The 27752-nt window shown below is 37.2% G+C and overlaps 1 protein-coding gene and 1 long non-coding RNA gene across 6 annotated transcripts in view; one reads left to right on the top strand and one right to left on the bottom strand.

The window, feature by feature from the left end:
- Nucleotides 1-27752, bottom strand: part of kcnip4a (potassium voltage-gated channel interacting protein 4a) — a 245740-nt gene that overhangs the window by 95077 nt on the left and 122911 nt on the right. The window lies entirely within an intron of this gene.
- LOC129443503 (uncharacterized) lies at nucleotides 19878-21409 on the top strand. Its single transcript, XR_008644173.2, has 2 exons — nucleotides 19878-20142; nucleotides 20606-21409. It is a non-coding gene; the product is annotated as an uncharacterized lncRNA (long non-coding RNA).

The raw sequence follows: 27752 nt of genomic DNA, 5'->3' as shown, positions 1-27752 counted from the left end.
ATTAAAAGAAAATTTTTTGGGGGTGTAGAAATTCTGCACTATTTCATCTCCCATAGTCCACTTCTGACAACAGAGGGCGACATTGTACCATGATTGGTGATTTTAAAATCTGCCTGAATAGCTGTTCATAAATGTTACGCTCTAGTATTCATACTAACATGCTGCACATATCTTTATCATTTAATGTGTTTCCAGGCGAAAAATTATAAACAAAAAAAATGAGATGATAAATGATCTTTACAAAACACTAAACAACTTGAGAATCTTAAGTAGTTAAAGTTTTGGCTTTGTCATACTTAATTGTACCCATGCTGACACACATTAGCATATGAGCCTTCAACTAAACAGACACGGCATAGGCAGCACTGCCTTACCGAAATGCAAAAATCTCAGAAAGATAATCCGAAGAGCTAGTGCACTCTCTCTAAGACAGGTTAAGGCCTAAAAAAGAGACCAGTAGCTTTGGGACATAGTGTCAGTGGTGTTTGTGTTAGCTGCCAACTGTTCTCAGCAGCAGGTGCCCTATAGGCAGCTCTGTTATGCCACCATACCCATGCCTCCTGTGCTAATGAGAATAATGACCTGCTGTTTCTAATTACTGCCAAATTAAGACAGTGGCCTTCAAAGGACACAATGAAGGACCTTGCTTTACATTGCAGCTTTTGTTGGAGTTTACAACTGCTGTAATTACACACCTGGGACTGTTTAGGTGGTGATGAATAATTGCATAAGAAAAATAGGAAAAGATACTGAAAATGCAGTAAATATCCCAGTAGGCTGTACCAACCGAGAAAACAATGTGACAGCTATCACTGTAAAAAAATACGTAGAAATTACAATGTTATTGCAGCTGGGTTGCCGGTAATTTACCGTAGATTTAAATTTATGTTATTTACTGGCAGGAGTTTGTTTAAAGTTGGATGGATTTTAAATATTGACAAGTCTATTCTGTATCTTTACAGAATAAAACTATACAATAACAGACATTCTGGGAACCAGAAATCATCATCAAACTTTTTCTGTTTTTGCTTCAGATTTTGTTTCCCAGAATGTTTAGCTTGATGCTGTTTTTCTAGTTTTATTCTGTAAAGAAAAAGACTTGTAAATGTTTAATGTTCATTTAACTTTGAACAAAATGTTGCCAGTAATAACATAAATTTAAATCTACGGTAAGTTACCGGCAACCCAGCTGCAAATTTCCATGTAATTTTTTACAGTGTATATTTATAATGCTATTAAATAAGCCTGTGTATCAAATTTTATATATTATAGTGCCACTAAGCAAATATGCATATATCAATTCAAATATCCTCCTAAAAAAATCAAACATCAAAATAAAAAGAAGATTATGTTATAATTGGGTTTATACAGTAACCATTCAGTACTACTGTAGACACGAGTGCTTTAAAAAAAACTACAACAACTCATACAACGCACGCATGCACATAAACAAAGAGGGCGCATTATTTACTGAATGCACCCATTAGGATTAAAAAATGTAATAAGAAAATTGCACTTTTAAAAAAAATAATAATAAATTTGGTGAAAATTGTAATGCAATGGTAGCCTGGGTGCCAGCCGATCTTAGCCCCGCCCACAAGAATTTGAGAACGGGAAGATCGGTCTGGCGTTTTTCCGTTGAGGAGCTGCTATGCTAGGACTAGAGCTGGGCGAACCAATCAAATTGTCAGGGCGGGCTTTATACGATGATGGACAGATAATCAACAGTAACGTAATGAACCACGTCACCAAAGAGCGCGTGTGTTGAATGGCTGCCGCTGTAGAGTTCAGATGTGTGGATTCTGACATTGTTCCTCTTTTAAAATCAATGCTCTGTCGATATCTTTTAGAACAGACTCAGAGAAACGCGAGCAAGGCATTTGTTGATGTTTTTGCCGTCCTTCCTATTCGGCAAAAGTTGGTCGCAACTGAAATGGCTAACGTTATCACGGCGATGCAACTCAGCGTGCATGACGAGATGGATATAATTAGCGGTCGTTGCCAGCTTCTTTTCGGAAGCCCGGAATCGTGGTTGCTGAATAAGCGTAGGGACATGCTAGGCTCCAATATTTTCAAGCAAACGTAATGGGTATCGTCGTGGATGAAGTTCACCTAACGTACAAACGGTAAGAGATAGTCTTACTCTATGACTTAGTAAATACTTCATGTTGTGATATAAACGAAATGTTGTAAACATAATAGGTGTTGATGTACATTCGCTAACTCAGTATAATCACAATGTTAGTGTCATTGTAGCGAAGTACTTCGGTCAGGCTGCAAAGACGTAATTTCAACATACACTCACACACACACTCCGTTGCTCTGATTGGTCGTAGGTCTATCCAATTGAGTGCAGAGGCATTTTTCGGTTGAGACACGCCTCATAATTATAGCTCAATGGAGCGGTATCAGACTCAAATTCTGACTAGAATTGAGTATGACAACGTCAGGCTAATGCAATGGCATAATTGAATGATGAAGTGATTCATTTAAATTCTGTCTATAATAAGAACTGCTTGCTTCACATTGAAAGCATCGGCCGATCCCAGAATCTGATGGGCCGCTGGAGGGCTGCAGGTGCACAGGAAGCACTCCACAACACACATTTGGACATCTGGCCTGCTATACTAAAAAATGAAAAGCTTCTACACTGTAAACTGTTTCTGGTAATGTAAATGATCTCCTAAATTTGCAATCAATTAAGCTTTGATTAGATTACTATTTTTTATTATTTTATTTTACCCCTGAAACAAAAAAAAAAAAACCTTAGAAGTTAATTTACTCTTTACATGACACATTTCCGCCCTCTCACTGACTCTTTTATTTGACTCAACAGCTTTTAAAGCTCCATTTGTCAATAACAACCAGAAAATATGATATAAAATGAACTTCGGTGTCCTAAAATAAAACAAAATTTTTGGCAAACTATCTTCTATATCCTAATCTCATCAGTAATTAGATGACAACTGCAACAATAGCATTAAAGGGATATATTACCCAAAAAATGAAAATTCTGTCACCATTTACTCTCATTAAGTCATGTTGTTATAAATGTATTTGTTCTAATGAACATAAAGGAAGATATTTTGAGGAATGTCTATAACCAAACCGATCAGAGGCCCCATTGACTTCCATAGTATTCTTTTTTCCTATACTATGTGTTTAGCAATTACTGTATCTATTCAACTATCTTCATCTTACCTCACCTCACCATGGGAAAATTGCTAAACCAAAGAGACGTCACCACCTGCTTATTTGACAAGCGTAACATTCAACCATTAAAACTTATTTTTCTATTAAGGACTGCAAGTAAATAACTGTTATTGGGCATCTGAATAAAAAATAATGAAATACTTTACTTTTTTTCAGTTTTTTTTGTTGAAAAACAGTCAAATCAAAATTTCATGAATACTAAAGAGCTTACACATAAAAAATGAAAAACATTTTTTTGGTAATCTCCAATACTGCTGTGGCAGGAACCTAACTTTGGGGGGTGGTCTAATAAATTTGTTAAGCACTGCGCATCTGTCTGTCATCTGCAAGTTAGAAAAGTTTGCAACAAGCTATTTTGGCAGCGTCCTTTAACTAGAGATGCAGTTTTTATCTGTGAACTTTTCATAGTACATTGAGCTCAGTTTGACACAGTATGACCCTTTCAAGGCCCTAAAATCACACCATTAAGAACACAAAGGGGTGGTCTCCTGAAGAGGGTTATAGTGCTCGAAATTGCGACCATTTTGCAAACTCAAAAAATAATTTGGAGCGTTTGTGCGAGTGTCATTGTTGTGGTGCAACCTGTTTTAATTTCTTTACAAAACGCATAAACTGTGGAATAATTAGCTAACGTCTCATAGAGACCAATGAAACTTTACACAGATGATATTCAGAGCTGCTTTCAGAGTTTACATGGACTTCATTGGCTACGTCCGAGACCCAACGCAGTTTACTTGTTGCCTCGCTGCTTCATAAGGCAATGACTTTGACGGCATAAAGACAGCTCCAGGAAACGCATTCGGACAGCCTTTATAGGCAGCGCAACGGAATTCTGTTTAAAAAGAAAGCACTTTTGTGATAACTAATCCCATATTTGAAAACTGCAATATGACTTTCTTGCTAGATATGGAATCAAAAGGTGAAAAAATTCAAATAAAACTTTATTAACACAAAATTTGTGATCCTTTCTTGGCCAGCAATTTTTTCCAACTCGACAAGGCTTGACCAATCACATTCCCCGCACATGGCCACACATAGAATTGTGGGACGTGACTACAAAGGTATCCTAAGTCAGGAAATAAAGGAAACATTGGATTCGGATGTGGCTTGATGCCTTGAAATTTCAGACGCAGACATTGTCTCATTGAGAAATGCGATCGTCAAATACACACTGACAACCGAGAAAAGATTAATTATTACATTTTATGAATTCAATTTATTAAACATGCTGTTTGATAAGTGATATGTAATTAATCATCCAGAAAAATTAAAACAGAAAGGGATTTGCGGAAATAAATTTGTTTATAACAGAACAACTGAATTTAAAATTAATAATTTAAAACAACAAATGAAGAGTTTCGTTGCAAAACGAGATAAATCCATTTTTTAACATTTTTGTCAAAACATGTTTATTATTATGTTATCATGTTATTATTTTATTTTATGGTGCTACTAAGCTGTATTTTTTAAGTTATGATGGTTTAAATCAAAACAAACCAACTGCAGGTGAATTGAAATTAATTGGAATGCACAACCAAAAAACGAGATTTCTGAACAAATAAAAACGGTGGTTATCTCGTTTTGCAACGAAACTCTTCAAATGTTTATAAACCTACTTAAATGTCCTAATAGCCTAGTCCTGGATTAATGTAAACCCTTTCCGGGAAACTGCTCTATAGAGTATGATAACAAGTTTAACACCGCTTTCACCAAAGTTTCTGCTATTAGGGCAATAAATGTTGGACGCTTGAGGGTCTACATCTAACACTGAATGGGAATTTATTACCTAAATGTAGTTCTCTTAACAGAGCTAAATGATCCACAACAATAATAGTCCAGAAGTAAATTTTGTGTTATTGCACTTCGCAGAAAGCTTAACACTAAGCAATAAACATAATTCCCAATTCAAATCTGTTCACAAAACATTTTGTACTTTTTTCCAATCTTATTAAATTACCCATTTCACACTCCCTATTTCTGACTAATAAAACGGTGGCACCAGACACTTCATCAAAAAAAACCAGCTAAATATATTTAATCTAATAATCAAAACACCAAGCAACTTTACACTAGGATCGATGCCTTCTTGAGCCATTACATTTTCCACAAAATTAAAGTACGACATTGAACGACACACCCATCCATCATGTAGAAAATCCACAGATGTGATGATGCATGTCGCGTTATTTGAATAATTAATCAGCCAGACCTGATGGTTTATGTGTCCTAAAGCCACTCACGCTGCTGTTGACAGTTCCTGCGTGTGTGTAATTCACTGAGCATGACGGTAAGTGGCTGGGACCCTTAAAGATTGTGAGCTGTCACAAAGCAGAGCTGTATGATACATAGCGTCTGCAGTGAAAGTTGCATGCAAGTGTGCACGTTAAAGACTCTGGAGTGAATTCGTAAACAGTAAGCCGCTCTTGTGCTTCAACAAAAATCCTGCTTCATTTGTACTAACCAAGTGCAAGCTACTTAAAAGTGCAGTCATGATTTGGAAAAGCTAACTTTTGCAAACACGCTGACTAACAGGGAACACAAACTGTCATAACATTCGGAACGAATCCAATCATTATCCGCTTTCTTTTTAGCAATGATAGCCTAAAGGCCACACTGTTAGACTTTTTATTGTATATATGCGGTAACTGCCCCATTAAAGTACCATAATTGTACCTGTTTTTTACAGTATGATGTCTTTACCACAGTTCCATTTTACAGAATAATACCCTTACTGTAACCTAGTTTTAAGAAATATATTGCCTTGAAGGGTAATCGAACCCAGGTCACCCGTGTTGTAGGTCCGTAACACTACCACAGTGCCACAGAGTCACTTTATAAAAGTTATTCGCTACACTCCCCAAGTAGCCTGTTCTGTCACTCTCCCGACACACTGAGGAGCGAAATCTTGGTGTCACTAGTGTTTTGAAAGTCTTGAGGTCAAATTCAAATCTGATGGTCAAGCATTTATCCATAATCCCTTTCTTGTTTCTATCTACAATTCTCAATAAATTATTTACACTGCTGAAAACAATTCACATTTTGAAATTTGCTTCACTGCTAAAAGCATAACAAATAAAATGTATTTCATTTTTATAACACTGTTTTATCCATCTACAGTAGCACTTCTGCTGTTGTTTTACAGCAGTCTACCGCAAATTCAAAACATACAGTAAATCACTGTAAATTAAATGTTAATACCCATAATGCAACGCATATAACAGTAATGAACTTGAAAAGAAAATGATGGTATTTTACTGGCCATTTTGTGGTAAGGAACTGTAGAAATTACAGTTAAGTCTAACAGTGCACGGTAAACACTGTGGGTTTGCGTTAGAAGTAAGAGACGATGGAAAACATTGTGCTCGGTGCGGTACATCACACATTAGGTCAGTAGGTGGACAGTAGGCAGCTTTAATGGCTATTTGACACATTCAACCACAAAAGCAATCCGGTTGAATGCTTTTCGACTACTCTGAATGTGGTCGATAGTGGACGATCTCAAAATATTTTACTTCCCGCTTACATCTGTATTTAGCATCATCGACTTGTGATCAGATCGACCAATATGCATCTTAATACCAGGTGTAAACAAGCCTTACTATGGGTTCACACCAGATGCGAGTTCAACGGTGTGCGCGAATAGATCACATACAAAGTCAATGCAAAGACGCGATCAGACACGTCCTCGCATGGGCCGATGCGAATGACACAATATGGGGGGCGCGTTTGCTCAAAAACACGTGCTATTCGCCTTAAATGCATCTTCGCCCAAGTTGAAAATATTCAACTTGAGCGGAAAATTTGCAGGACATGAAGTTAAATCCCGCGAATAGTCTTGAGCGAGTAACGCGATGCCCCGCGTTTGGTGTGTACATAGCATTAGATCACCTAACATAGTAATTGCTATCAAGATAGACCATTAGACCAGGGATGGGCCACTTCGGTCCTGGAGGGCCGTTGTCGTGCAGAGTTTAGCTCCTACTTGCCTCAGCACACCTGCCTAAAAGTTTCTAGTATGCCTAGCAAGACCTTAACTGGCTGCTTCAGGTGTGTTTAATTATGGTTGGAGCTAAACTCTGCAGGACACCGGCCCTCTAGGACCGAAGTTGCCCATCCCTGCATTAGACCTTTAACCAGGGACTAAATGCTCAAAAACAGTGCTGTGTTGTAAATCATTGTCATTTAAAGGCACAGGTGTCATGTATCCCAGTACAACTTAACATATACAGTAGCTCTAACCTGTTGCATCCTCCATAAACTTCAACCATGACAACAGTCGACAAGGCCGCAAAATGGGTTTACCGTCTGAGCTAATTACAGCTAAACACTTTGAAAGTAAAGCATGTCAGCGGCCACAATTCGTTCTCAGTAAACTCCCTCTGTCTGTGTTATACTGTATATCACAAGCCGGTCAAACTATTTAGGGTCATTAAGACTTCCATTTATCATTCAAGACACAGAGACACTAAATACCATCAGTATAACATTAACAATAGCCATCAAGCTGAAAGGTGAGCCATTCTTAGTAATTTTAGCACCAATTTTACAGGTACATTTAGACCTCACAGGGTACAGTAACCGTTTTACCTATTTATAGACCCGTGCAATTCAAGCACACTTGGGAAAGCCTTTCCTTTCAAGATGACTTACCGGCTGAAACCGATATCCTGGCATGTAGCTCAACCCTGTAACATGGCACTTAGCTGTGTACGCCTGCCGCCTCCTGCCGCGCTACTTTTCAACATCGGCGCCACGCCAAAGCAAGGCCACTGCCGTAACCAATGATTTATGATCTATCAAGCAAACAAATCACCTGTCTGAGGTGTATGAAGTACATTTGTGTGTGACTGTGTGAGAAATGTAAATGTTATTTGCGTAGAATGTTGTCTATATGTAGGGGTGTACGGGGCACAAATGTGGGGTTAATTGTAACACGGCTTCTTTACATATTTATGCAGGGACGAGCAATTTGTTCTTTTGGTCTTTATTGTCAGAATATCTCCTGTGAATTTGTGAAAAGTTATTGAGAGTGTTTTGGAGGCATGAAAGTAAATTTCTTCATCTATGTTGGGTGTGTAAGTCACCAAATTCAACCTTACATTATTTTAATCACTGTCTTGTTACCTAAAACATAACACCATTTTGAAACATGCCAGCAACTCCTGGTAACTGATAGATGGGATTGAAAACTTTTTTACAGCGGGGTTAACTGTTAATACAATATCAGGGGAAATAATTGACAATTACGATTTTTTTTTCTTAATTGTGCAGCCCTTTCAAAAAATATACAGTATATGCAGTGATGCTTAATACAAGGATGGTTAGATGAAGGATTATAGATGGATAAATATGTGGATATCTATTATGGGCAGATATACACTCACCTAAAGGATTATTAGTTCAATTTCTCATTAATGCAATTATCTAATTAACCAATCACATCACAGTTGCTTCAATGCATTTAGGGGTGTGGTCCTGGTCACGACAATCTCCTGAACTCCAAACTGAATGTCAGAATGGGAAAGTTACTGGGATTTTCACGCACAACCATTTCTAGGGTTTACAAAGAATGGTGTGAAAAGGGAAAAACATCCAGTATACAGCAGTCTTGTGGGCGAAAATGCCTTGTTGATTCTAGAGGTGAGAGGAGAATAGGCCGACTGATTCAAGCTGATAGAAGTATGCAGCAAAGCATTTGTGAAACCACAACACGCACAACCTTGAGCCGGATGGGCAACAACAGCAGAAGACCCCACCGGGTACCACTCATCTCCACTACAAATAGGAAAAAGAGGCTACAATTTGCATGAGCTCACCAAAATTGGACAGTTGAAGACTGGAAAAATGTTGCCTGGTCTAATGAGTCTCGATTTCTGTTGAGATATTCAGACGGTAGAGTCAGAATTTGGCGTAAACAGAATGAGATCATGGATCCATCGTGCCTTGTTACCACTGTGCAGGCTGGTGGTGGTGTAGTGGTTTGGTGGGATGTTTTGTTGGCACACTTTAGGCCCCTTAGTGCCAATCGGGCATCGTTTAAATGCCACAGCCTACCTGAGCATTGTTTCTGACCATGTCCATCCCTTTATGACCACCATGTACCCATCCTCTGATGGCTACTTCCAGCAGGATAATGCACCATGTAACAAAGCTCGAATCATTTCAAATTGGTTTCTTGAACATGACAATATGGCCCCCACAGTCACCAGATCTCAACCCAATAGAGCATCTTTGGGATGTGGTGGAACGGGAGCTTCATGCCCTGGATGTGCATCCCACAAATCTCCATCAACTGCAAGATACTCTCCTATCAATATGGGCCAACACTTCTAAAGAAAATGCTTTCAGTACCTTGTTGAATCAATGCCACATAGAATTAAGGCAGTTCTGAAGATGAAAGGGGGTCAAACACAGTATTAGTATGGTGTTCCTAATAATCCTTTAGGTGAGTGTATAAACAATAACAAACAATTATTGACCTAAAAAGCCCTGTGGTAGCTTTGGATTCATTAACATTACATTTACATTTAGGCATTCAGCACGCTTTTATCCAAAGCGGCTTACAAAGAATAGGAAACAATAAAGTGATTTCGCATATGGAGGCAATAATACAAGAATGTACTAATCTTTACATTCACGAGTGTTCATTTCTCTGTGACTTTTAAGTGGAAAAAATTCAAAGCAGTTTTACCACTTACTACGTAAGACATAACACAAGTCAACGCAGTGCACCGGTGCTAAAAGTAAAAATAGGTCTGGATTGTGTTAAACTGTCACTCTTTACACTCGTGTTAAAAAGAAATGGCTCTTTGTGCTGTGGACAAGTGCTATTTTTCAACCCGCATAAGTGTTAATATAACATTGTCATTGTGTTATTTAAAGTAACACTTTTAAACTGTTACTTTAAAACTGTGAAGATTAGACTTTTTAGATTTAGTACACGTGTTTGGAGCTGATTCGAATAAACACCTTTCAATTTGCAAACCTCATTTTCTCAACCAAAACATTAATTTGTCTTTATTTGTAATTTGCCCCATTTGCTCATTGCATGTCATAAAACACCTTGTTTGCATACATTTAAACCCAATGTCCTCTAGTATACTTTCATAGCATAATTTCTTATTATTATGTACTTCATTCATCTTAATAATATCTTCTGTTCCCTTATTACATTCAAACATCAACTGTACTCCTGTGGGTTTATAAACTTTAAATTAATCATACTGGACAGATTGTTCAGGCAGACAGTGTTCTGTACTTTATTCTTTCGTAAGACAAGATCAAAAGATGACAGGGACATCAAGTGTTTCCAAACCTGAAGGTAATAACAATACGTTCCAGCAGGACACCGTTTACCAGCGAGCGGCCATAATTGACATGTTGACACCTTTTGATGATTAATGGCACAAACATTTGTGAGAGATGATAAAATACCGTGTGTTATCTGTTCCAACAACACAAAACCAAAACCAGAGACTGAATGCCTTACGATCGACAGCAAACCTTGTGGAATTTCAAAACAAGGACGTGTGTGTATCTAAAGCCACACATGAATTATTCATGAGCTTAACCTGACTGGCAGAAATGTATACCTGAATTATGCATTAAGCTTATTAATATTGATTTCAACCAATGCTGTGTTACATTTTAGCACCCAGTGGTTCAGTCAACTTCACATGTGCTGAACATTGAAAATGTTGGGGGGAATGAGGAATGTTTATAAAAGGATTTGTGGTAGTACACAAATGACGTCAAAGCCAACAGGTCAATACTAAAATGGATCACTTGCAAATCTATATATATAGATCTGCTGACTCAAATCTGTTGGGTAAACTTTTCAGATGGAAAATCAAATGCTATTGATTGTTATTATCTGAAGGCTTCTCGTTTATCTGACTATAACAAGGAAGATGCTTATTTTTCACCACCTTTCCCACAGCAGTGTGTCAAAACTGGTGTCAAATAGCCTGAAGGTTTATGAAAAATAACAATATCTCACCAAAAAAACAATGCAAGCTTATAGAGCAAAACAAAAAGCAAAGATTTTTCAAGAAACACAGTTTACTTACAATTTGGTTTTAAAACATAAAATAAGTATTAGTATTTGACACTTAAGGCTTGATATTGTACAATTGAAAACATTTTCAAACTAAAAACTACAAGAAAAAATAGCAAACAATGTTTCAGCAAAGTTGTTTCATAAAGTTGAATACATTCAAGTATGCAGGACGTTCTGTCATATGTTGTTTTGTATGACACCATCTGCAAAAATGTTTAAATATAAATAATTTGATTACATAATTCGCAGCTCTCTATGACAATGTATGAGATTCCCGTTTCCATAGTAACAGTGACTTTCTGATTGGTGGATGTGAGTTGTGTAGTAGAAATCATGAATTTACCTTGGTCATTCCACCGAATGGGTAACATTTCTGTCCCCAGGATATTAAAAGTATAAAAATTTATAAAAACTCAAAAATAAATTTTATTATTAAGCAAGTCTGCATGTTAACCTTACACCAGATTTAAACTAAATATTTTAAAACATTAATAAAAACTACACAGAACACTAAAAAAAATTCACTTTTTATCTGTCCCTGCTCTCTGTCTCTATACTTTACCTTTAAATATAAAGCTTAAAATTCTTCAGATGTAAAATTTTTGGCATCTTTTTTTGTGGGTCCATATCCAATCATTGCTTTGAATATTTTTTACGATTGAAAAGTCATAATATTTTAGATAAAATTTTAATCATGTCCCCAGGATTTCACGCAGTCCTGTTACCCAACAACACATTCCCCCTTGTGACATATCCCACCAGTCACATTTTCAAGAGGAAGTTACATCATCATCAAATGACATCATTTAATGTTATCGGATTATTTTAAAATGAAACATTTGTGTCTATTAGCACATATTTACTGCAGCTATATTTCATGTATTTGCTAAATTTATGCTAAAAACTCAGTCATGTTACTTTCAGTCCTGTTATCGAAATGCCTCCATCCTCCATTGAGAAACTATGTTGAAAAATCAACTAGTTAGTTGAGATTGACCAATACTCATTTTGAAAAGTAAAAAATGTGTGTTATTAGATTTAGTGTTAATAAAAATAAAAATATCAACTTCCATTTTGACGAGTTACAATATGCAAATGGCACCGATTCGGTGGAATGACCCTCCTGTATACTTAAAAATCACCTTTTGTTTGTGGTCTCCACGGACTGTTTAGGAAATCATTTTCAAAATCGTTTTCTTTGGGATGTGGGCCCAAAGCAAAAGCCTTTAAAGAATGATAAATGCACCACTAGTTTAGCGCTTAAAGTTGAGCTCTTTAAATCTTGATCTCTCTGGACCTTGGGTGATAGGCATTGTAATATATCTTGTTCAATGAAAGTCATATAGCCTAAGGCCTTGGGTGTCTGGAGTGATGTGAAAACAGAGGTAAGGTAAGATGCTGAGTGTTAAATGGGTGTTAAAGGCTTTAAAACTGCCCAGTAAACCAAAATACAGTACTTCAACTCCATGCTTCAATTCTCAAAAATGGACAAAACAGATAACTAATATTTTCTAATAAAACAAGAACCACAGTGCATTGATTTTTCTAACAGTATATTTATAATATCTCATTTGAACACTTAAGTAAATAAAGAACTATAAAGAATTACAGTACACAATATATCTAAGTACATATACAGGTAAGAGGTTCTTCCTCACTCCAACAAAATATTTGCCAATGCAGTGCTGCTAAACGTGCATTAGTAGGTTTTTTGCTATGTACTATGCAGCATACAGATTAAGTGGGGGGTTGACTAGTTGTCATCCTGAAACTAGATCAATTTCAAATCAATAGGGTTCGTTTACAGCTGGACTAAAATGGGGCAATCTGGATAAACTGGACTCAAATGTGGCCATCTGGATCAACATGAAGTACAGTAGGAATTAAAAAAGAAACAATCCCAAAATGGCAGGGTGGAATTTATTAGTAGTGTTTATTAAGCATTATACTACGGGTCTGTTGAATGCTTGAATCTGATTGGCTGATGAACGTTCAGAGGTGTGCAATTATTTTCTGGGAAACGCACAGCGAATGTAGTTCCAGACAGCTCTCTTGACCTTATTACAGTTCCATATTACTTCACATAGTTAACTGTAATAACGGACTAACAAAAACAACATGACAGCCGATTTTCAGAGGCAATAACAGTGCTGTTTAGAGACACACAAAGGGAGCCTCATTCACACAATCTTTCTCTCTGGCTTGCTCGCCCTCTCGCTCGCTCTTTCTCTCTCTCTCGCTTTCTTTCTCTCTCTCTCGCTTTCTTTCTTTCTCTCTCTGTGTCTCTGTGGCTCTCGCTCTCTTTCTAATAACTTCGGTAATAACTGCATTAGAATGCTATCAACAGCTCAAGCCTCCATTGCCAGCTTTAAAATTAAGTTTTGGAACAAGCAAAAGTACGGAGCCGTTGGATGAGACGCGGAAAAAATATTCCTACTCACAATAGCGATTTAAGTACAAAAACCGGTTGAATGCCTTTAAATATATCATGTGATTTATGTCTTGAGGTGTGGTAACCATAGTATAAATGGAATAATTGCGTCCAGGCCATTGAATTATTAAAAAGTAATGCACACCCGAGGTGTAACGGTGACTCCAATTTATCTAATAATTCAACGGGCCGTTGTCAATTATTCCTTACTTACTATCAGTGGTGGCCAGTGACTTCTTTATTCGAGGACGCTCGATGCGAAGTTCGTATGTATGTAGCCCGTCATGTGTGTGGTTCCTTTTTTCAATATATGTGTTCTGCGCATCGAGAGATCCTGTGTGCATCATGTGTCTTGTCAAAATAAGTGCCAGCTGCAGATGCGTCTAAAGGATTTGTGATAAAAGAGACGCTCGTGTTTGCCAGATACTCACATAATCTCATGCGTAATCATGGTTTACTGTTAAGGGAGTGTCTTGTGTGTATTTTGTGAACGTGAGCGTCTCTTTTATCATATATAGTTTTGAAGTGTACGCAGCAGGCGCTTGACAAAACACGTGATGCACATGGTTCACATGACGCAACAAACACATATTTTGAAAACGCAAGCAACACACATGACACTCCAAACACTTATTTTGAATTAGCGCCCCTCGGATGAGCAGTCACGAGCCGCAGAACTGTGGTGCCTCTCTCATTGTGTAGTCATAATAAAGGAAATATAGGAACCGATATATCACAGAGACTTCTGGATTGGTTCCAAACCACCAAGCAACCACTTAAAATACATCAGTTCAGCAATATATTAAACACCATCTGAAATACGTTTAGAAACCAGTGATTCCTGTAGTGAACCCCTGGTATAAAAACTAGTCAGTGTAGATACCCACTAATAGTGCCTCTGCCAGGGGGGCGTTCCAACATGAAAACTAGGAATATGTAGAGTATTGCAGCTTTAATGTTTTCTTTGACCCAATAATGTAAAGATTATCTTTATCTGGGAAGTTACTCAGCAAAAATTGACTAGTGATTTTTTTGACTATTTAATATGCATATGATGTAATTTGCTTGATTAAATCTATTAAAATAATGACATGCACAATGACAAGTCCCCAACCCTCCACTCTACACTGTTTGAAATGTGTTGTAATCCTGTGAAGCGCACATGCCATCTGCTATGGAAACTGTCACATTGACTCATCACTACTTCTTTGGCCATTACATCACACGATTTAATCGACTCGCTGAACAATAAAGTGGTGCACCTAGAGTCGCTTACACAAGTATTGGATTAAGAGCAGGGAATCAGAGGAGGTAAGACATCAAGAGATCACGGAGAGAATGACAGAAATGCTTCATAGTGTTGTAGGTTATGTGTTGGCTTAATGTCTGAAAGATGCTGTACCTCTAAGACTTCTTTAATCAGACCAAATATCGATGACTCAACCGACACGACACATATGTTAATGCAAACTTGTGAATAGTCATCCACATGCAAACGTGAGTTATGCTGTCCGTGCGGTTTAATTTGAATAAAACACAGCCATCAAAACATACAGATGTATTTTGATAATTAATTACTGTCCCTTTTGTAAGCCGCCACTACGTTCCTCCTGTAAACAATCCTGACAGTAAAGACATCAGACGTTTATCATCCACAGTCTCACAAGCACAAACTGATGAATATACACCAATCATGTTCAGTATTGTCTGCTTTGTAAACTTGAATGAACCTGCATCAAAACGGAGAGAAAAGAAAACAAGCGCCTTCGATGTCTCTAGTAGACACTTGAGAGATGTCGCGATATATACCTGGAGCAACATATTTCAGGTTATGCAGAAATGTAGGCAGATGTACGTAATTCCAGTGAGCCTGTGAAAGAAATAAATCTGTGCTCAAGAAGACATTCAGGGTGTCTTTAAACATTAATGGATGAATTCACTACACAGTTGAGCCACTTTATCATTCTCCAATTTCAGCACATTTCAGTCCTGCATCTTATTCACAAACTACCTGCAGTACAACTTAACCAGGTGCACAAATAGTGCTGCTACATGATGCCATAAGTGAATCATTTTGTCTGTTTGGTTCAAAAGAGAACCTTTAACATCCAAAGAACCTTTGTGTTTCACTAAAGGTTCATTAGACTATAAAAAAGTAATAAAGAAATTGTTTGGTGCGTAAAACAACCAGAAATAACAAGCAACCAATTGACCAAACAAAAGAAAATATATGAAAACGAATTTTCGCTCTAATTGATACAACACGCTTATAGCAATCAAGCCCTGAATCAATACATTAAATTCAATTGTAATTCATTCTTAAAGCATCCCCCTTGTTTATAAAATGTTCTTAAAGGGGGAGTTCAATGGTATTTCAAGCATTCTGACTTATTAACACAGTTATAGAGTTGTTTCCTCATGCTAAACGTAGACAAAGTGTCAAAAAAGCATGTTACAGAGTATTTCTGTGCCGAATCTACAACGATTACAGGTCCAACTGACGTTTCAGGGCTTTTCTATACGTATCGCTTCTTTATATGGGCACTTCCCCCAGAAAACCCCGCCCACCCGTCAATCAGCGGGAGACGCTAGAGCTTGCAAACATCTTATCACGCCACTCAGCTTTGTTTAATTTCAAAACTCAACAATGGCTCGAAAGATAAAGTGTGTTTTTGGATGTAAGGAGAAGAAATCCAGCCTTATGAAAATAATGGATATAGTTTATTATCTGGGGTAGCAGCGGAGTTTTGCGTGTGTGTTTGATGCGCTGGATTTTCCCAACCGGGTCATGACGAGTTGCACGCGGTAAGTAAGACTTCTGTCTTATGTTGGAAATAGTCGCGTGCATATTATATAAATGACACGAACATGCAGTGAATCATAAGTTAAACAGTGTTGTATACTGTTGCATGACTCGTACTCGCTCCTCCCGCGGTAGTAACTCCTCCTTCTTTATTTTTTCGTACGTTATCAGAAAGATTCGGTAAAGCTAATCTTTCTTTTATAAATCTGATTAAACTAAAGACTCTTAGACTTAAATTGTCGAGAGGCCAAGTACAATCTTCAACTACAATTTGTACCACCATCACTCTGCCCAGAGGCTTTAGGGACCCAAAGGAAATGTGATCACTCAAAGAGCCGCTGAGAGCCGCCACACTGCAATTTTGCTCGTTCTAAGCAAAGAAACCATAGCTGAATCTATTGATAAAAGGCTTTTGAAATGTGTAATGTCTCCGGGTTAAATGTTGGAAACACAATCTTATTTCACATGAAAGACATTTGGATCGGAGATAAACGTAAGTGGAGGCTCTGCTCTGGTTACAAGTCAGAAGAGAAAACATTAGATGAAGTTAAAAACCATTTCCGGAGAAGAAAATATTATTACGGTTTTCTGAGAACTGTTGCGTAATTATATCAAATGTAAAGAATTTACCGCTGTGATATTTTTAAAATGTTAATGGCCAGATTTACAAACAGCTTTCTTCATATTTGCCGTTAGAAAAAAGAGAAAATACATTTACATTAATGCATTTGCCAGATTCTCATATCCAAAGCGACTTTGGACAGAGTGCATTACAAGCTATACATCAGTGTTTGTGTTTCCTGGAGATTGAATCCATGATCTTTGTGCTCCCAAGGCAATGTTCTACCATTTGAGCATCAGAAACAAAATTTTGATTCCTCAATCATAAGTCTACCTCATCAAATGTGCAATGAGCAGACGAAAACTGTATTCTGCTCTTTTCTTAAAGGATGAACACTGACATAACATGGGTCTTTTCTCAGGAGAAAATGTTAAAAACAAGAGCAAATGTTCAAGCAAAAGTCTCCACGTGTTCCTGTAGCTCAACTGGTAGTAGAGCATTGCTTTAGCAGCGTAAAGGTTGATGGGTTCAAGTCCCAGAAAACATACAACTTATTAATAAAATGTATCAGAATACCTACCCGGTCTCACGAAATTACGTACCCATATCTCGTAAATGTTTGATTCTTTTTCGTGATAGTGTCACGAATTTCCGTGTTTTTTCATGACCGTATCACAAATTTCTGTTTACGTGTCATTGTCACGTATTGGTTACTCAACTGCTTTCCTATTTTCAAACCATTGTCGCTTCGGTTTAGAGTTAGATTTGGTGTTTGCGTTAGGATGTCACTTTAAGTATTGGTTATACTATTTTTTCTGATTTATTTTTTATATTTTTTATATTTTTAAACCATTGTCGCCTGGCGTTAGGGTAAGAGTTGGGTTTCGGTAAGAATGTCATTTTATGGAAATCTAACCCTAAACCGAAGTGACAATGGTAGGAAAATAGGACAAACAGTTGAGTAACCAATACATGACAATGACACGTAAACAGAACTTCGTGATACGATCATGAAAAAACTCGGAAAATTCATAAGACTATAACCCCATTAACACAGACCTTTCTTTGGACCCATAAAATACCTGTGAAATTGCCAGACAAGCTTCTGTGTGAATGCAAACACATCCCGTTAATCTTCTGGGATCGTTGCTGGAAAGAGGACCTAAGATACACGGAAAACCCTCTGTGTGAACAAGAAGCCCAAACAATGCCATAATGGGCGTGTCGTAGTGAGGACACACGTGGCATCACAAAAAAAGTTATGGTTCAGCTCTTTATAACGAGAGATTTACTTGCAGATCAACATTCACGACGAGAAATGTCGCAAACTAGATTGAAGCAGTTATCAGGAAATGATAAATGAGACGCATAAACAATGACAACATGCGTGTCATGGCAACATGAAGTTGGTTCAACTCTTTAAAATGAAGGATTTACAACATTCACGACGAGAAATGTCAGCAAACTGGACTGAAGCAGATATCAGGTAAGTTAGCTCGTCACTTACTGTGCAGAAGCAGGGTTCATTCAGCAGCATAAAAGAATATCGCGTCACGTGCTCATTTGAGTTCATAATAAACAAAAATGCCTGTGCATCATCCCAACAAGATATATCGTTCAGCTCCTCAAAATAGGGGTTTTAAATGCATATAAACAATCATGATGAGAAATGTCTGAAAACTGTATTAAAGCAGAGATCAGAGAGCTCGTCAAATATCCACTCAGAAGCTGAGATCATTCACCAGCATTAGAACGGTGCATCACGCGCTCCTTTATAGTCTTATCATAAACAAAAATGCACGCAAGTGGTTTCTGGGGAGAGAAATGCTAAATAATATGCAAACTTTTGGCGCTGCGTAGAAGATAGTGCAGGACTTTTAACTCATTCACCGCCAGCCTTTTTGAGAAAAGTTGCCCACCTGCATTTTTGTGATTTTAACAAAAGTTTCACAAAATTCCTTGCAGGAAAAATTATCTTCTATAAATATATAAACATACAAATTATATCAAATTAAAGAACACACCCTCTGCTTTCAAACAAACAACAAACAAACAAACAAACAAACAAAATGGGGAAAAAACGTTTCGTTATACATTTACTTTTTCCACTTAATTTGACCACTGAAATATGGATATTTCTCTTCAAAAATACAACATTTTGAGCAAAAGGCTTAAAAATACGCGTTTTTGTAAAGGAATTTATGTTAGAGATCAGACTCAGAATGACTATCAAACATAAAGACAGTTCAAAATGATTTAAATCTTTTTAACTTCCGTTTTTGATAAATTGGCGGTTTGGCGCCATCTAGTGCATAAAAGCGGTACACTTTTACTTTGAAATTCGTCCAGAAAGGCATGTTTATTAGTTAAATATTAACTCATAATTGACGAGATAACTCGACAATGGCGGTGAATGAGTTAACAGGTCACGTGTCTTTCCGGGACCTTGCAGATGCCGGCAAATCATGGCAGTGTGAATGAACAAAAAAATCTAACGATTCCAGAAAAATCCAGGATGCATTTTCCGTTTATTTTCTGGAACGTCTGTGTGAAAAGGGCTTATCACAAAAAAAGAATCAAAAATATACGTTTTATAGGTACGTAGTTTCGTGACACTGGGCTGAGAATACATAGTAAAATAAAAGCATCTAACAAATGCACACATTTAAATTTAAATCTGAGCCTTATTTCAACCCGTGTAAAGCTAGAAGTAAAGTTCAGTTTGTACTCAAACGCAAATTTCTTTGTTTGCACACCACCGGATTTTTGCAACTAGGGTACACGTTGCACGCGTAGGTTGCTCATGCGCGTATTCACCTTATTTTTCACGACAACAAGGGCGGCGCCATTTCGCTCATTTTGTCAACGTTCTTCCGGCCGCATAGACGATAAGCAGCTGAGGCAGTGACTGACGGCGACGAGTTAAGCTTAAAAAGCTCACTCGAGCGCCTTTTTGTTTCTTTCTTACCAATTTTAAGCCAACTGAGGAACACCCTTATCCCAATTAATGGTTCGACTACGATGTTCCGGTAACTTTAAACCACGCCGGGTGTTGAAAAGGTGGCCAGTTTCAGGTAAGCTATCTTAGCTAACTTTGTGCTCGTTCGCCTAAAGTTAGATTTGTGAAGTCCGTTCTACAAATACACTTAAGATCAGTAACGTTAGTTTATAAAATGCAACTATTTGAATGGTTTTAATTGTCCACCTATATTTTTATATTTACGATAGTACAACGAGATATTATAGTACATTGCATTCTTACAGTAGCCCACATGATTCCTACAAGTTACTGAGATTTCAGATGCTAGAATGTCAGTTCATTTCTCATTCAGATATTGATAATGACCTATTAAACAACGTATTGTTTAACACTGAAGTTAAAGGTTGTGTGTATAATGTTACTGTCTCTTTTTAATGCATCTCTCTCTTACACACTGTTCTGTTTAAGTATGGGTGCCATTTATATATTAATTCTCATGATGCAAGTTTATTTTAAATACTAACATAAAAATGTTTATGGTTATATTATTTTCACAGATGCATTGCTGTGTAGTGAAGCAGAGGACAACTGTGAGGATGATACAATCAACATCTTCCTAAACTGTGATGCAGAAACACAATGGGAGGATCCATCCGTCTCTGACCACAACTACACTTTAAAATCACAACTCAATCTGAAGCAACCTACATCTGATATGGGAAAACAATGGTGCAGTTTCCCGGACAGGGCTTATCCGGGTCCCAAGCTAAAATGCATATTTGAGCTACAATAATTTAAAAACACCTTTTACTGACATACCTCAACATATATGAGTGTCATTGTTTTGTCACAAGATGCGCACCAGTCTTGTTTTTTGTAGGGTTTGTTTGTAAAAACTAAAATGTCCTAATATAATTAAATCCTAGTCCTGTAAACCCTGTCCGAGAAACTGCTTCAATGTGTTGAGCTGGCACAAATGTACATATCTCTGCTGAGAAACAACCATCTTTGGTTCAGCTTTACAGAGGGTTGATATTGCATCCATTACACAGAGTCGCCAAGCACTTTACCAGTACATACACCAACAGCTTCCAGAAAAACACTTGGGATCAGCTCCTGATGACTCCGATAAAGCTGTGTCTTAATTTATTGCAGGGTGGTCTTGCTTTACCTGTTGTAAAGTTACATTAAACCTTCATATGTGATCAGATGTCATGCAGTGATATTAAACATTTACAGTGTGATCAGATGTTGTGCATTTATATTAAACCTTTACAATGTGATCAGATGTTGTGCATTTATATTAAACCTTTACAATGTGATCAGATGTTGTGCATTTATATTAAACCTTTACAATGTGATCAGATGTTGTGCAGTTATATTAAACCTTTACTATTTGTTCAGCTGTTACCTGTCATGCAGTTATTTTAAACATTTACTATGTGATCAGATGTAACCTGCCATGCAGTTATATAAACCTTTACAGTATGGTCAGATATTATCTGTAAGGAATTTCTTAAACCATATGTGAGCTTTGTAGATTCCACTTAAAAGGATTTAAGTCTCCTGATTTGAAGGAATAAGTGTTGGCAAGTTTGCAAATGAATTCTATCATGGTACCACATAAAAACGAAATAGTTATCTGACTGGAAAAGGTGCACATTTGCTTTAAAAAAGACGAAATCACTGTGTAAATATTGGTAGACATACTTTTAATAATTTTCAATGCTGCTTCATCAACTCCTGACAGGACGAGGTAATTAAATATGGCAGGTTACTTGCCGCGGCCGCTTCATATCGTCTAACGACGAGACGATTGATGGAACAATAAAAGACTATCCGAGCGTCGTATGAAGTTTTAACCGTGCTCCTAATTTAAAACATTTACAGCAGTAGCGATATTTGTCATTTTGCTAAAGTTATAGTGAACTACAAACAATCTTTTAACCACCAAACTAACCACCGAATGCACTGTGCCATATGAGCAGCGGAAGTCGGTTGACAAAATGCGGAAGAGCGAAGAATTAAAAAGGGGCGTGGCGGAATAAGGTGAATAGGAGAATGTCGTATGTATCACAGGAGATGTTTCATAATTAAATAAATATATGTGCCCCTGCTAAAGTCACCTTTTGTGCTTTAAGCGCTCATTATACTTATGCTTAGGTCCTGTGGCGTCGGATTTCATATATACTTCTCCGTCGTCGTCTGCATCGATGTGCAATTACACATGCAAACCCCTAGTATCCACATGTGTAACCCGCAGTAGCAGTACAACAGCCAAGGAAGTAGCAGCTTGGCCAGTAAACTTACAAACGAAGAAGAAGCAGCTTGTTGTTGGAGTTTGAGGTAAATTACTCATCAACTTTGCCCATCTTTGTTCTTACAGTTGCAAGCGGAAATGCCTATGTAGAGAAATGCGAAGCAGATTTCTTTTACCTGACGGGAGGATTTCTTGTTGACCAATCACAGCGCTTGTGGTCCACGTAAAACGGGTGCACTGTTGTGCGTTAGGCTATTCACAGAGTTATGCATAACCTACGCCATAGATCCTACTAGGGGTGTGCAAAAAAATCGATTCACATTTGAATCGCGATTCAAGCTTTGCCGATTCAGAATCGATTCATAGAATTCCAAAAATCGATTCATTATTTTTTTTTTTAATGCCGTGTTACCATTGTCCTGAAATGAGTTTATCTCAGTATTCCCATAGATGGCGCTGCGTCGTATTCACACTGACGCCCGCACACTCTTGTCACAGTCTTTCCCACACATTGCTGCTGCAGTTTCAGCATGCCGACGGTTTCTATGGCGATAAAACTGGCTCTTTTCTATTATTATTTTTAATAAACCATATATTTTCTAAAATCTATTGCACTGAACGAGCAAAGCTCAAGCTGACTCAATATTTACAAAACGCAAAGCTGTAATGTAAAGTCCCCTGTCAGTGGGACAGCATGTAGACTTTTGAATCTGAAATAATGAGTGGATTAAAGAGAGACACTTTTCCTGCTTCTGCTCTATCTAATAGAAATAATAACCATTATAACACCAGTCACATTTCTAATCTATAGACCTGCACTGTCTATCATTAATATACTATATTATTGTATTTAATAGAGTTTGATTAAAGGGGTCATCTAATTGCTTCATAACAGTTTTTATTTTTCCATAAAGACATAAAGTAATATCAAACTACATTTAATTTGTTGTGTTTCTTTTCTTTAAAATTGTATATCTACTACAATCAGTCACATAGGAAAAAGTAAACTACATTTACATACTGTGAATTGTTTTTTAAAATCGAGAATCATTTTTGAATAGAATATCGATTTTGAATCGAATCTCGAGGCTAAAAATCGGAATCGAATCGTGAAATTTTCTGAATTGTGCACCCCTAGATCCTACGCACAAGTATAAATTGCATTTTACTGTTTTATACATAAAATGATCCTACATAATGTAACTCAACATTCTGTATATATCTAAATTTGTTATCTTTAATATTAATTGAGTAAGGTCATGTCAACAATTGAAATCAATGTGAAATAACTAAGAGAAGTCAAACTTTGATTTTCATAATCCCAAAATTACATTATGAGACTTTAGCCTGGATTTCACAGACATGGTCACAAATACTGTAGGTCAATAATATTTCAAAATGGTAATTAGTCAAATTTCAAAGTTAGCATGTTACACTGCATTGCATACAACAAGAAGCAAAATCATTTGTTAGTAAAAATGCTTTATAGTAATTTGTATCATTGCTTTAAATGTTTCACGCACACACATAAAGTAATCAGCTTCATTCACTACAAAAAAATTATAATTGCATATAGTTATGTAGTAAGATCTACTCTTATGCCATTTAAATCACTTGTCAAAATTGACAGATTGTTAATGTGTTTCCAGCTGTTCTATACTTGAAATATCTCTTGATACTTCTCCTCATGAGTAAATGGCTTATATGATTATTGCCATCATCCTTTCTCCTAATGCAATTTTTTGCCACTTGATGGTGTTTTTATAGCCATGCTGCGAGACACTGGTTCGGTTTTGCAGATCATCAGCGAAAGCCTATTTTTCAATTTAAATAGCTTCCTAAATTAAGCATAAAGCTGTGGGTGGTATGGTTTACCTCCATCAATAAAAAACAAAGCCTACAATGAATGTCTCTTAAGACCGATTCCCCGTGGACTAAAGCTTACAGTGTGTATACTTGCAGATAAGCATTTTAACAGAAAATACCAGGTCAGTAGCTGTATCAGCATTTACAGGGAAAATTGACTTGTAAGAATGTGCTGAGAGGTCGGCCTGTCATTGTGGTAAAAGTGAATGCTGGGACAAAGGACACTGAATATATTTGACTAGAATGAGAAAGATTAATGTGAAATTCTTCACAGCACCGTGATGGATAAATGTAATGAGTGTTTGATGCCACTAGCGAAAAGAAAGGCTGAGCCAATTCATCTTCAAACATTTATTCAGGACCCGACAGTGTGAAAAGAAAAAAGGTTGTACCAATGACAACACAGACCTTTATTATCGTAGGTGACCATATCCATACTTGAAAGAACTCAAGCGAGGAGGTCAAAGTGAGACATATTTTTAGCTATAACAATTCAGCTCATGACAATTCCAATGTGAACGTTTCCATACCTATTACAGAGAAATAACCAGCATTCTTTAAATTTCTAATGGCCGAATAAGCTTGAAAGATGCTTATCACTGAGTCTGTTTTGTTGCATGTTGTTGTTTTGTCACGCAAAAGTCTCACACGGGCGATGCTTATATCTGGGTAGCAATTAACACAGAATGAGCTTATTTAGATGTGTTGCTTGCAGCGAGACACTGGTTTGTAACAAGTGCGCCAGGTTTTGGCAAGTAAAGGAAAACAATGTTTTAAATGATAGAAACCTTGATTAAGTCACAATTGTGCTTTGGTTCTTCACAGGGCATGAGAATACATGCTTATCATTACCACTGATGGGATAAAAGTGAAGTAATTGGAAAGGGAGCATGCGGGGGGTGTAATTAGAGATGTAGCTGAGATGTATAGGATAGTAAAAAGTCATTAATGCTGACTAAAGCCTCCTCCCGGATACTCTCATAGCATGAGATGTCTTCATAATACGTCAGATTATTATTGTCTGTTATTATGGAGAGATGTTCACATATTAAAGTTGATAGGCTATGTGTTTTCTTTTTTTTGAATCACAATTATCCGTTGTTAGAGATTAGCTTTGCAGAAAATACATTTTAGAGACGAAATAGTCTAAAAATTATACATAAAAACAAGAAAATTAAATTAATTATTAAAAAAAATGGCATCATGCAGCATGAGCCCTTTTTATCTACATACACCGTGGGTCCCCATGTATGCAAGTCGTAACTTCTCGCCATTATGTTTCTGCAGTAGCCCTAAATGGACAAACTACTCTATAGATCGTGTTTTGCACGAGGGACAACCTTCCGATCTTTTTGATGAAGCCAATACGAAAGTGATTTATACTGCAATTTATCGACTGGCCACTAGAGGTTGGCTCCAAAAGAGAGTCATTTCCCATAGACCTCCATGTTAAAATGACCAACTTTACAGTAGAAAATATTATGTTTATAGCCTGGTACAAAAAGTGTTTTTGGTCTATATAACTATTTTTGCCCTTCATTACAACTGTAAGGGGGTGAATTTTTTTGTAACTCATCCGTTTAAATTATATTAAGCCTTAAAGTTCTGCATAATTAAGGGTGTGGCCATTTGAGTGACGGTTGAAAAGCCATTGCTGTCACTAGAATCGAGCTAGGTGGGCGTGGTTTCAGCAACCAGCCACCTCAACTTTACCGATGTCCCGCCTCTTCACCCATTTTCGGTCATCCGCGAGTCATGCGTGGACAAGATGGCGACGGCAAGCAACGCCTACTTTTAGGTTAAAAAAATGCTCTTCAAAAACCAATGGGTGACGTCACTGACACTACGTCCATATTTTTTTACATGGTTTTGCACTACGTTTTTTTAGACAATGACGTGTTTGTCCTGTGGCGGCTACCGTAGCTTCTCTATTCGTTTGGGCTGTGGACCGACCATAGACTGTAAAAAAGATGGATGTAATGTCCGTGACGTCACACATAGGTTTCTGAAGATTGTTTTTTTTGGCTGGTTGCTAAAACCACGCCCACCTAGCTCGACTTTACTGACAGCGGTGGCTGTTCAACCATCACTCAAGGCCACCCCCTTAATTATGCAGAACTTTAAGGCTTTATATAATTTAAACGGATGAGTTACAACAACCCCCCCCCACAGTAGTCACGAAGTGCAAAATTAGCTATACAAACCAAAACTGCAGTTTAATTGCAGTTTAAATCACTTTCGTATTGGCTTCATCAGAGAGATCCGAAGGTTGCCCCTCGGGACCAACCGGTTTGTCCCACAAAAGTCCCACATTGTACCTTTAACTGTCAACAGGATTTTAATCAAATATAGGTGCTACAAAAGTTTCTTCACAGCGATGCCATAGAGTCAAAAGTTCTTAAAAAAAACATGTTTTTTCTTGACTTTTTATTAGGGCTGGGACTTTAACGCGTTAATTAAGATTAATTAATTACACAAAAATTAACGCGTTAAACATTTTAACGCATTTTAATCACACTTATTTTTGCACCGCGGAACATTTCTCATTGGATGAGTTTCGGCGGACCGAATATACTGGAGCACCAACTAGCGTTCATCATGACTTCAGACAACAACAAACCTCAGTGAACATGAACGAAGAAGCTGATGAGATCGCTTTGGTTGGCCCCGTGGAGGGGATTTTTTAAAATAAAAAACGAACGGATGGAAACGTCAATAAGTAAGTGTTGTGTGTAAGCTATGCAACAAGGAAATTCAAATATCACCGCAGCACATCGAGCCTCAAGTATCATCTCAATGCAAAACATATAGCAGCTAGCGTGGACGTTAGCCCGACTCCGAGTACTCCGAGACTTGGTTGAACAAAAATAAACAATATTTTGTTGCTTAAGCTTATGTATTCAGTCATTATTCATGGTATACAAAAAATCCATGTGAAAAAATAACTTCTCAATGTTCTCAGATCAAATATTTATATGTGATTAAAATGTGATTAATTTCGATTAATTAATTACAAAGCCTCTAATTAATTAGATTAATTTTTTTAATCACGTCCCGGCCCTACTTTTTATACTTTAAAGAAGCTTGTTTCATTACAAAGAACCTCTGTGCAACAGAGATTTTTTGGATGTTAGCTTGGTGTTCCAGACCTGTACACTATTTGCTTTATTTCAAAACAGGGATTAAAATTGTTATTATGTTGCACTTTGCTATGTTACTATGTTTGTTTGCTTTAAATGGAAGAACATTTGTTAATAAAACTCATTAAAGTGAGATTAAAGTGTCCTCTCATTGGTTAGAATGCGCTCGCATATGTTTCTGGCTTTCGCTATTAGATGACATCTGCGAGTTTATTGTGGGTTCTTTGTAGCGCTCCATATATTAATCAATTATTTTGATTGCACCACTGTTCCACTGAAGGATTAAAGGCAATTTCTTTGAGACGCACACTATAACACCTTGAACATTTTGTATTTTTATGCGTTTGGACAGCTGATCTGAAATATGTTTGCCCAACTATATTTGCGAAACACTTTGCTGCTTGTACGGCTTTACCCATTATATTCAGCTTGGTTTGT

Source organism: Misgurnus anguillicaudatus, chromosome 21 (assembly GCF_027580225.2).
Source record: "Misgurnus anguillicaudatus chromosome 21, ASM2758022v2, whole genome shotgun sequence".
Classification (NCBI taxonomy): domain Eukaryota; kingdom Metazoa; phylum Chordata; class Actinopteri; order Cypriniformes; family Cobitidae; genus Misgurnus; species Misgurnus anguillicaudatus.
Note: the sequence above shows the minus strand (reverse complement) of the source record. Positions and strands in the feature narration are given on the sequence as shown.